This window comes from Eupeodes corollae, chromosome 1 (assembly GCF_945859685.1).
Source record: "Eupeodes corollae chromosome 1, idEupCoro1.1, whole genome shotgun sequence".
Taxonomy (NCBI): Eukaryota; Metazoa; Arthropoda; class Insecta; order Diptera; family Syrphidae; genus Eupeodes; species Eupeodes corollae.
Genome location: NC_079147.1, coordinates 30,776,017 through 30,788,168, shown reverse-complemented (window position 1 = coordinate 30,788,168; position 12,152 = coordinate 30,776,017). Strand labels below are relative to the sequence as shown.

Below are 12,152 nucleotides of genomic sequence, written 5' to 3'. Positions count from 1 at the left end.
CTATAGCGCATTGTGCGCCTGGGCCTTAAGGGTATGTCTCCCGCAGAAGCGAACTCAGAACTCATGTAAATGTATTTGAATGTATTAGTGAAAGATCGTTACTCTCTTCAGTATCAAATTCAAAATTTGAATTTCCAATTACTCTATATTTGCCTCTTGATCTTTTTTGTCTCTCAGAGCGAGGGATATATTTCCGCACAAGCAGCCAATCAAAGAAATAAGAAATAGAACAACGTTGCATGATAAACCGGTTTTTTTTTGTATGGCTAGTTAGGTAGATTTGTTGTTGTCTTTTGCATATGGTTCGATTTTTTTAAAGCAAGTGGGTATTTTGCTATCGAAGGAGATGTTTTTTTCTTGAATTTCTTTTTTTGGTCGACATTTTCTAATTATTGAAAATACCTATTTTATTTTAATATTTTTTAACTTCCCATTGGAAGTTATTGTAATGGGTCCGATTTGTCAAATTGAAAATTTTGACATTTCTCGACATTTCAAGGTCCCTAGAGTCGAAATAAAAGATTTTTAGAAAGATGTCTGTGCGTGCGTGTGTACGTACGTTCGTACGTCCGTACTTTCGCGACGTTTTTTTCGTCGTCCATAGCTCAAGAACCAGAAGAGATATCGACTTCAAATAAATTTTGTTATACAGATAATAAGGCAGAAAGATGCAGAAAGGGCTCTCAAGAAAATTGCGTAGGTGGTTTTTTTACCATAGCAGTTTGAAAAAAAGGTGAAAATGATGGTTAACCCTAAATATCTTACAAACCAAAAACGCAAGAGACTTGAATTAAATTTTATATATTATATTGTAACGTGATATCAAAGAAGTATATTTTTTGACAAAAATCAATATAACAGTTTTTTTTATAAATCAATAAAACTGAAAAAATAAATTTGTTACCTCCAAAATTTTACGACTGAAATATGATTTCATCTCTAAAATAATTTTGTGCAACGAAGAATAATGTTTTTGACACCTGATAAAATTTTGAGAAAAATCGAATTGACAGTTTTTTTTATAAAAAATAAAAACCTAAAAAATATGAATAAAAGTTGGTAAAAATTGATTTTCGACTCAAATATCTTTGAGATATTGGCTTTAATTTACTTTTATCTTTCAAAAAATATTGTTGTCAACATTTAATAAAATTTGGAACAAAATCGAATTGACAATTTGTTTACAAAAAATTAAAAACCGAAACAAAATTAACAAAAGTTGGTCAAAATTGAATATCGATTCAAAACTCTTTTCAAAAACTTGAAAGTTAGACTTCAAACTTATTTTATCTTATAAAAAATATTGTTTTCAATATTCAGTAAAATTTTGAACATAATCAAATTGATAGTTTTTGTACAAAAAATTAAAAACCTAAAAAAAAATTTAACAAAAGTTGGTAAAAATTGATTTTCACCTAAAATATCTTTTCAAAAATTTGAAATACTGGCTACTAATTTTATCTTATATGAAATATTGTTTTCAACATTTGATGGAAATTTGAAGAAAATCTCATTGACAGTTTTTTTACAAAAAATAAAACTCTAAAAAAAAACTATACTAAAACTTGGTAAACATTTACTTTCGACTCAAATAGCTTTTCAAAAATTAAAAATATTGGCTTCAAACCTTTTTTTATTTCACAGAAAATATTGTTTTCGATATTTAGTGATTTTTATATAAAAATCCAACAATCCGTTTTTTCATAAAAAATAAAATCTACAAAAAATAAAACGCAAATTTGCTAAAAATTGATAGACAAACTTTTAACCAAGACAAATCGACAGACGGGATGGGAAGTTATCAGTGTGGGTCGCATACACGTCGTACACACGCACGCACAGACATATTTCTAAAAATCTCTTATTTCGACTCTAGGGACCTTGAAACGTCGAGAAATGTCAAAATTTTCAATTTGACAAATCGGACCCATTATAATAACTTCCTATGGGAAGTTAAAAAAATGCAATACCCGGGAGTGATAGTACGCAAAAAAAATCAAGAAAACAAAATATATGACAGCGAATTCACGATACGTACAATACCTCTTTACCCTTTTTTATACCTACACTACAATGTGCAACCACAAAACTTGCCGAAAGATGAACCAAAAATCAAATTCTGCGTATACGATTGACTACGTAACACCCAAATCACGAGTCCATGACCTTACATCATACATCACTAGAAATAAAAAAATATTTCTAAGAAAAGTCTTTTTTTTTTGTTGTATTTTCTATTATTGTATACCGCAAGCAAAACAAAGAATACAAAAACTAAATGAGCCATGAGACCAACAACAAAAAAAAAATCTGAGAGAGGATGGGCGGGCGAAATTCTTTTGCAAAGAATTCTCTTTTTGAGCGCTGAGATGCAGCGGCATTCTTGGGAACTGAGAACTTCATTGTGTGCGTTTACAAAGAAATTTGTTGTTAAAAAATGAAAAATAGACCTCTTTTATAAAAATTAAATTAAATAAACAGTAGACGCAAGAACTTTTTACTTTTTTAAATAGAATAAACAAAATGCCAAAAAAAAATAAAAAAAATATTTTGCAATTATATAAGCTCCCAATCACTCACAATTGCACCACAAATGTTGTTATATGGAAATGCATTTTTAATTATGTTGCAACAAATATTTTTTTTTTTCAAAATCGATAGTAAGAGTAATATATATGGTCCTTTTTTTTTTAAAAAAAAATTAAAATTAAAAAAAAAAAAATCAGCTCGCCCCATGAATTCGCAAAAAATATTGGAAAAAAAAGAATGCATTTTGGATATTTTGTCTAAAAACGTTACTATAACTATTTTTAAAAAAAAAATTTTAAAGCAAATATCTGAACATATATTTAGAATTTGAAAAAAAGTTAAATTGACTTAGCTAGCTGTTATACTTTGGAAGTTTTATCAAATTTTGCACCTATGCCACAATGGAAATTTGCTCTATTTTTCATAGTTTTCTACAATTTTTCGTGGAATAAATAAATAAATTTAAAAAAAAAGGAAATCGATGCTATTTATAAAAATTTATTGTTTTTTGGAAAAAAATATAAAAAAAATAAAAAATTATATTTTACACACTGCCCCATTGATTTTCCCAAGTAACTACCTGAATTTAATGATTTTTTAGTGATTCTAGTGCTGTTAAGGAACAAACAATTTTTTTTAATTTTTTATTCCTTTATACATATTTAGCCCAATATATTTTCAATCAAAACCCGTTTATTTCGTTTAAATATTTAAAAAAATGTGAACGCTACAAAGCTAAGCGCAAAGCACCAATCAATTTTTTTGCATGCGACATGCCCTTAAGTAATAACTTTCGACAGTTTACTCGATCTCTAGCTTGCTGTTTCCAGTTTCGAATGCCAAGCTGACGTGCGTCGTTGAATATCTTACGGGCTGGAGCTTCGATGTTCATTCGGTCGACATGCCCTAGCCATCTTAAACGTTGTACACACAGTTTTTTGACCAGTGGCAAGTCGCTGTACAGCTCGTATAGTTCTTGATTAAATCTTCTCCGCCAGATGTTACTTTGCCTGTCCACACAAACCGGATCATAGATCGTACGCAGAACCTTCCTCTCGAAGATACCAAGAGATACTTCATCCGCCTGGAAGAGGGTCCATGCTTCTACACCATACAGCAAGATGATTAAGTTTTTGTACAGTGGCTTTTTGGTACTTCGCGATAGGGCGAACATCTCCGCGCTGATGTCATTAGCAGAATTAACAGCAGTGCCCAGATAAACAAATTCGTTTACCACCTTGAAGTTGTACTTGTCAATTGTCACATTTTGACCAAGTCTACGGTGTGAATCGACTCTATTTGAAGACAGTAAATACTTCGTGTAGTACCCGTAGCATGATGGTTAGTGCGTTGGACTGTCATGCAAGGGGTCTTGGGTTCAATCCCTGCCTGTGCAACCTATATTTAAAAAAATAAATAAATAATTTTCGCGGGTACTGCCTCTTGCGAGGAATTGACAAATCCTTCAAGAGTAATTCTTGTCATGAAAAAGTGCTTTTTCAAACTAGCCGTTCGGATTCGGCCTAAAATTGTAGGTCCCTTCCATTCCTGACAACAGTACTCGCACACAGGAATGGTTGAGAGTTGTAAGTCACTAGGCCCTGGTTCACAGCGGACTGTTGCGCCACCCCATTTGATTTGATTTGAAATACTTCGTTTTGTCCTTGTTAATGTCAAGACCCATTTTCTTAGCCTCTGACTCGACATTAGAGAAAGCACCCGTCACCGGTCGTTTGGTTCTTCCCATAATGTCGATGTCATCTGCATATCCAATATATTGTGTGGGTTTTTGAAAGATGGTGACACTTGTATTGGCGTTGGTGTTGCGCACCACTCTTTCAAGTACAATATTGAAGCAGCTACAAGACAGTGCATCGCCTTGTCGAAGTCCTCTAGTGGTTAAGAAGGTTTCGGTCGAGTCTCTTCCAAATTTGACGCAGCAACGAGCATTTTCCAGCGCCATCCTGATAAGTCGTATCAGTTTGGTAGGGATACCAAAACTCAACATGGCACGTTATAGTCCGTTCTTGTCTACACTGTCATAACTCATAAGCTGCTTTAAATCGATGAAAAGATGGTATGTTTCGATGTTATGTACTTGGGTCTTTTCCAGTATTTGGCGAAGAGTGTAAATTTGGTCGATGGTAGATTTTCCAGGCCTGAAGCCAAACTGGTCGGGGCCAATTAGTTCGTCATTAAATGGCTTCAGGCATTCACTTAATACGCTGGACAAGATCTTGTACGCGATGTTTAAAAGACTAATGCCTCTGTAGTAGGCGCAGTGAAGGCGGTCACCTTTTGTATGGATCGGGCAGATGGTGCTTAAGTTCCACTCGTCGGTCTTGCTTTCTGCCTTCTTCCTTCTAGAAAAGAAACCACTAAGCACTGTTAAATGGACGAAGTGCTCTATATTTCAAGAAGTTCCAGATTTTGTAAGCGACTTGCTGTAGTTAAATGATTCATGATGCGTTGGCGAACCTAACTTAACAGAAACGTGCTTAAGCAACGCACAGCAGTTGCAGTTTCAAATTGAATACATTTCAGGGGGTACAGGAAGCAATTCTGCGCAAGGCATCAGTTGAACAGATCTAAGTTCCTCGATTTCTTAAATAGTCTATGCTACATAAATAATGAATGAATAATTTTTTTAATCTTAAGGTCACAATTTTTTCACTTAGTAAGACTTTTTAACCCTAACAGGCAACTTTTATAAATTATTGTCAAATTGTAAATTGTAACAATGTTAATGAAATACAATTATTTACTAAATTGTTCAACAATATCAACTTTAAAAACAATATGTAGATAGGAACCATCGAAAGTTATCATGCAGCTAAACAAAAATTCTTTATAGCGTGAACAAATATTTCTAAAGTATATTATACGAGGGAATCAAGTTAGATTATAGGGTTACAGTCACTAAGTTCCGGTTGTTAATAGGGTATAAGTCACAAATACCAAAATTAAGTATTCGCATATTTTGATTATAAATTACGAAAGCATCTTTAAACGATTAAATAGTTATACGCAGTTTATAACCTTTAAAAGAGACTATTTTATTTTGCTTGAATCTATATTTAAAAAAAAAAACAATGCTTTGTTTCTTAAAAGGTATTTTTTATGCAGGCTCTAATCAAGGCGAAAATTAAAATACCTTTTATAAACAAGTAGCTATTTATCGTTTGTGCAGACCAACTTTGACCGGTGATAGAATTTATCAATTGAATAAAGATTAATATTGGGAAAGTGAATCGATACGATATTAAAATCATAGCTCCAATTTTTGAATGACGGAACTTTTGAGAAAAAGGAATGGCTTAGTTGCTAAAATCATTGAAGTTATGAAGCCTGTTGGCTGAGACCACCACAAGGAGATAGTATTTCTAGTTTGTTTTCTGTTTATTTTTTTTAATTTTGCTTTCGAGATCGATCCATACTCTCCTCTTTTCTGAAGTTTATTCTAGAGGACTTATGCTAATAAGTTCTTTTGTCATATTTTTGGCCACTTTGTATTAGATATAGCTTGGCAACAAAATCCTTTGGCGAGTTTGCTTTCATTAACTGGACTAAAGTTTTCAACAAAGCAACTGCTTTTTGTGGCTTTAGGATTTATTTCGCAACACCGCCATGGTTTTATTTGCATTTAAAAACTTAAAAAAAATTATAGAAAAGGCTTAGTTGAAGTTCAACTTAATTAATTTCGAACATATTCGCAGATTATTTTAAGATTGCCTTTGACGATTTTTATTCCCGAAGCAGCTCTTCTCTTATTTCTTCTAACACACAAAAATGCAGTCATCTTACATCAATCAATTTTTAAATTTCTGAGGCCTCTATACGTGACAATATTTTAGAGCTAAATGAATGTTTCAGTCCTGGTTCTGAGGGAATTCCATAATTTGTGTTGAAAAATGTGTGTCTTATTTTTCCTATCCATTGTGTCTTCTTTTCAACGAGTCTCTGAAATGGTCTATGTTACCAGATCTTTGGAAACATTCATACTTAAAACCAGTCCAAAGTTGTTCTAAAAATTTAGTTACAATTTATTGTCCGATAGCGAAATCGTCTGCTCTTCTAAATTGTTTGAATTCCTAGTCTGTGACATTACTTTCTTTAATTGTTCTTCTTCTGTTAGGTTTGAAAATCAACACGGTTTTGTGAACAAAAATCTACAATTACATATTTATTACGAATTTATACTTTAAGTTTTGATGCATACTAAAAACACTCTCAAGAAGATTACTTCTTTACAGAATTTAACAAGGTATTTGACAAATTGAGTCATGAAATTCTTCTTAATAAATTAAGTAAAACTGGACTTACCGACAGTTTCATTATGTGGATTTCGTTATATCTGAAAAATATGTATTATAGCGTCATGCTTCTCATGTATCCCTTTACGTCAATTTAAAGTCAATTCTAGTGTACTTCAAGGGAGTCACCTGGGCCCATTTCTGTTGATTATAATTATCAATGATTCTGATGATGTTAAGATTTTTCGAATTATTAACTCTATTAAGGATTTTAAATAACTTCAAGATCTGAATGAATTTCAATACAAAAATTTATCAAAACACTTAGTTTCGTCGAAAGATTTTCTCGGTTCCGTGATTCATATGTTATTAAAATACTGCATGTTTCTTTTGTAAGGCAAATTTATGAATACGCTTCCTTTTTATGGGCGACATACTATTCCTCTATTATTGATAAAATAGAAAATTGTTTAAGATCGCTAGTTCCGTATGCTTTGGAGGTGTTAAAAAAAATTCCAAATTGAGTGGAATCCTAACAAAACGCTTACTGTAAATTCAATGAAGAAGATTTTAATTTCTTCTCGAAAGTTTACTTATTTGGCTTTTAATAAGTTTTACCGATTCAATTTGGTAAAATACAAACGAAATTTCATTTGAATACAACTTTCGAACAACATTTCAGACCAGAATAGAATTTATTTTCCAACGACGTGATTTAAGGGAGTTGTCGATCAATGATATTAAATCTGTTTAAGTTAAACTCATAATATGGCTAAAAAAGGTTCAACCTGTGATTGTTACATTTTTTAGAATGATAGTTTTTTTGTAATGAAAATGTTTAAAGCTGAGTTTCAATGAAAACGGATTGAAATAGTATTTTGGAAAGTATTGTTTCAAAAGTGTTTACTTAATTAATTTATGAAGAGTCAACAAATAGGAACTATAAAAAAGTGGAACTCTTATTAATAGTGGTAACACATTTTATTTCTTTCTGTTCTTTCTTTTAATTTTTGTGTTTAAGGCTCATAATTTACATATTATTTCCTATGTAATCTTTTTACCAATTATATTTCATACATTTTATAACAATTTATCAATCACTATTGAATTAAAATTTTATCTTCCAGGTCCGTTGATCCTTTAAGAAAAATTAAATTAAATATTTAATCAAACTTCACTCAACTGTGATGGAAAACAAATCTAAATCTAATTCCCAAAAAGTTTTCAAGTTTCCTATATTAGGTTTAACTTAACAAAAGAAAAAAAAAGAATTAATAACAAACTAAAAATTCGATGCAATTGACGTAGATAAAAATAAGCATTTAAATGTTGCTGATTTAAACAAACAAAATATTAAAAATAATAGCATTAGTCAATCAGATAAATTAATATTTTGCATAAAGAAAAAAATCAAGCAAATTAAAATGATGGTTACATTTTTGAAGAAAAAAATATATTATGTGGTTTTTAAAGTTTAATGTTTTTGTTTTACCATAAAACGAAAAGCATTCGGATTTATTTATGATTATTGCATTATTTTTTATAAAATATTTTCTTAAGACAAAAATTATACAACACAGCATGATTTTAAATAAACTAATAAAACAATTTATACCATATCCAAAACGAATAATAATTATTATTGCATGTGATCGAAAAGTTTGTATTATGATTATTAAAAGAATTTATAAATAAAGACATAAGCAGATTTCTGGTAGCAATAACACACGATTTTTAAATAAGATTGATAATAGATACATAATATTTTTTAAGACTCGCATATTTTTTACAGACAAACAAACTTTAACGTTTCATAATTAATAATGAGAGATAAAACACAACAATTAAGTATTTATTGAAATAAAAATAATGTTAAATGTTCAGAAAAATTATAACTAATAAGAAACTGTATACTCCAAACCAAAAAAAGATAGAAGTTAACTTTTCTAAAATTGTCTTTATCAAATTTGTACTAATATTAAGTTGGCTAAATGAAATTTTATCGGGCCAGCTTAATCACATACAACCATATGACTTTCCTCTATAAAGTCAGTTTTAATAGAAAAAAATAACGTTATAATATACATAAAATATATTTTTAAAGCAACAACAACTTTATCTCGTTAAACGTTAAACTAAAAACTAAAAACTAGGACATTCGGTGTAAAAATTAATTACCGATATTTTTGGCACAATAACTTTTTTTGTATCTACTTGAACTGAATCCGCCAAGCCTAAGAAGGAATACCAGACCGGTTACTAATGATTGGAAACCTTTTTAGACTTTCTTATATGAATTGATTTAATGGAATTAAATTATGAATTTTTAAAATGTTTGTTCATAAATACTTTACTACTACTGTACTATATAAGTGCAATCAACTTAAAAAGGGTGTTTTTAAAGTTATTTAAAAAGTTTCAATCAAAACCTAGTTTTGGCAATTCATCTTAAATCATTTTACGTTAAAACAATACAATGATCAAAAATTACCCGAAGAATTTTTCTCTTAAAGCATCCTGTGTCGTTCTTATCTTTCTTTGACAAAAACCAAGCCTCATCGGTATTATGAGTGTCTTATAGATGATAACTTAAGATGCTCGTAAGAGGACTTAACTACTAAATTGCCTTCATAGTCCAAAGAAGCAACAATTAGCAAGAGTTATTCTCAGCATTGATTTCAGCGCTGGTGTCGTTGTCTGAATTATTAGCGGCGTTTGGGCAGACAAAGTCCTTACCTACCACAAAGTTATAGCTGTCTATGGTGACGTTGTTGTTTAATGTCTTCAATTTCTCGATGGTCTTGCCCTTATTGATCACTGAACCAATCTCATCTACAATTCTATTGGATGGACCCTTGGAAGATTGTGCCTTCAGTGTAGATGGTTGGGTCCTGCACAATTTTTTTCCAGAACGCTGTTAAAGAAGTAGCATGGCAGTACATCGATTTAAATCCTTTTTTGACATCAAAAGCATCGGTGTCATCTTTTCCGACCTTGATAGAGCAGCGTGCATTCTCCATCGTCATTCTGCAAAAATACTTATAAAATAAATAAATTTCAAGAGCCCTTAAGAAAACACCTTTTATTTGGTATCTAAAAGTTAATTCTTTAAATTTTCATTGTTTGGCTTTTGGGTTTGAAAATATAATTTAAATTATTCTTACAACAAACAGTTTTCCTGCCGTTAGTTATTTAGAATACATCATTAATATTATTTTATATAAATTAATAAAAACTTTTCTTAGGTTTAAACCTTTTTATTTGTGTGTTTAATTTTAGCCACAATTTTCAGAGTGGAAATATATGAACATTTAAATAATGATAAAATGTAGAAAATAATTTGATTAAAAAAAATTAAACTGCAGTTTATTGAAATATAAATTGAGATAAAATTAATAAGAACAATCCCAATACTTTCAATGAAAATGTTATTAACTAGCTTTAGTTTGATTTTATAAAACTACAATACATGAATTAGATGATATGTATAATCGTCATATTTTTATAGGTTTATAGGAACTTAAGCCCTTTTATTTGCAAAATACGAAAACCATGACATTAAGATAAATTTTTGGAAATATACAAATATTAAAAATTGTTATATAAAACAGATCATTTAACATAATTAAAAACAAGAAACAAGCAAATAAATAAAATGTTATAATAATAAATTGCGCTGTTTGTTTGTGAATTTCTTTTATTAACATTAAAATTTAAACATTTTTATTTCATTCGGTTCAAAAAATGAATTAATTAATCCCAATTCCATATAATGTATTTTTCAATAGAAGGTTTCATTTTGAAAGGACCGCTTTTTTGGATGTTGCCACTTTTAAAGCTGTTATCTTTTGGTATTTTTCAAGTGAAATCTACGCCATTATTAGATTAGATTTTAAGATTAGAATAGATTGGTTTTTATTTTAATAACGTAAATTACAATTTTTTATAAAGTTTACAAACAAAAAGCATGGCTTTACTGCCGTCTGCCTAGTTGACAAATCGTAAAAAAGATAACATAGCTCAATAATATAATAATTTAAAAACTTTCATTTACAATAGAAGTAGTTCTATAGAGAAGAGCTAGCCTGCAGAATTGATATAATATAAAAAAGTTATACTTTTGTTAAGCAAGAGTATAACTTGATTTTGCGTCAGTATTTCGCTACCAAAAGCATTCCTTCTTATTTCTTTAAGAATTGGACATCTTCCAATAAAGTGTAAAACATCCTTCTTTCCTCTTAATTGCACAATGAGCAAATACTCGTAATGGGTAAGTCATATCTATGAGGTATAAAATTCAGCTGCATAGCTTCACCTCTCAATTTTTACATCATTGAAATTTAGGCAATGCTATTATCGTTCCTCAAATAATTAATCTCTTCCAAGTTGTGATTTAGTTGACAGTAGAGCTGCCTGTATATAGATCCTGTGGTGTCATTCAAGTATTTCTCTCGTTGCTTCATCCTGGTTATTACACATAAGGTTAATTTCTATTCCACATTCTCTTGCCAAATTTATCCAATCAGCACAACAACTTGTTTTGGTTCGTAGTACTTGAAGCGCTACTATCTTCGGAAGACTATTATTGCTCAACTTCAAAACTCTCAAGATGTTGTCGACTTGCGTTTTTAGAATTCGTATGAACATATGTAGGTGATAATCCTGATTTCAACATAATAACAAAGCTGGTTGTATTTGATGGCAGTCTAAAAATTCGCTTAATAAAGTATAGTAGAAGTTTCTCAACTTGTTCGTATTGCTTAGTTCTCAAATCTACTTCAAATATCTTGAACTTGCTGCTATGTGCTATACTTTTGTTAGCAAAAAATCTTTTCCAAGTTGCACTAGTTTCTCTCTTAAATGAATTTCCATGCTCAAATTTTTCGTTAAGTGAACTCCAAGGTATTTGAATTCCGTGACAACTTCAATTACCTCTCCATTATAGAACCATTTTTCTTTTGCTGAATTGCGGCCTCCTCCTCGTTTAAAAATCAAAATTTTGAACTTATTAAGATTCACCATCAAACTCCAAAGCTGACAAAGGCGGTTTATCATTAACAACAACGATTCAGGTGATGCTGCCAAAAGAACAACGTCGTCCGCAAACTTCAATGCTTTTATTATTTGTCCGGCGAAGTCAATGTCACCTGATAAGAGGTCTATGAGATCTTCAATAAACAAAGCGAACAGGCTCGGACTCAATGTACAGCCTTGTCTGACTCCCGATTGTGTTTTAAACCCTCTCGACAACTCTTCTCCATTCCATACCTTAGCAATTGTATCTGCATTAAGATTCTGAATAACTCTCCCGAACTTCCATGAAATTCCGTTACTTGTTGCTTGTAGATAACCGGATGTCTATCGATCATA

At 30.6% G+C, this 12,152-nt stretch overlaps 1 protein-coding gene across 1 annotated transcript in view; it reads left to right on the top strand.

Moving 5' to 3' along the window:
• Positions 1 to 8,904, top strand: part of LOC129954135 (adiponectin receptor protein) — a 36,117-nt gene extending 27,213 nt beyond the window's left edge. Inside the window, exon 8 of the transcript XR_008782641.1 lies at positions 7,910 to 8,904. The gene's annotated coding sequence lies outside the window, so the exon portion shown is untranslated. The remainder of the gene's footprint in view (positions 1 to 7,909) is intronic.
• Positions 8,905 to 12,152: the final 3,248 nt, after the last annotated feature.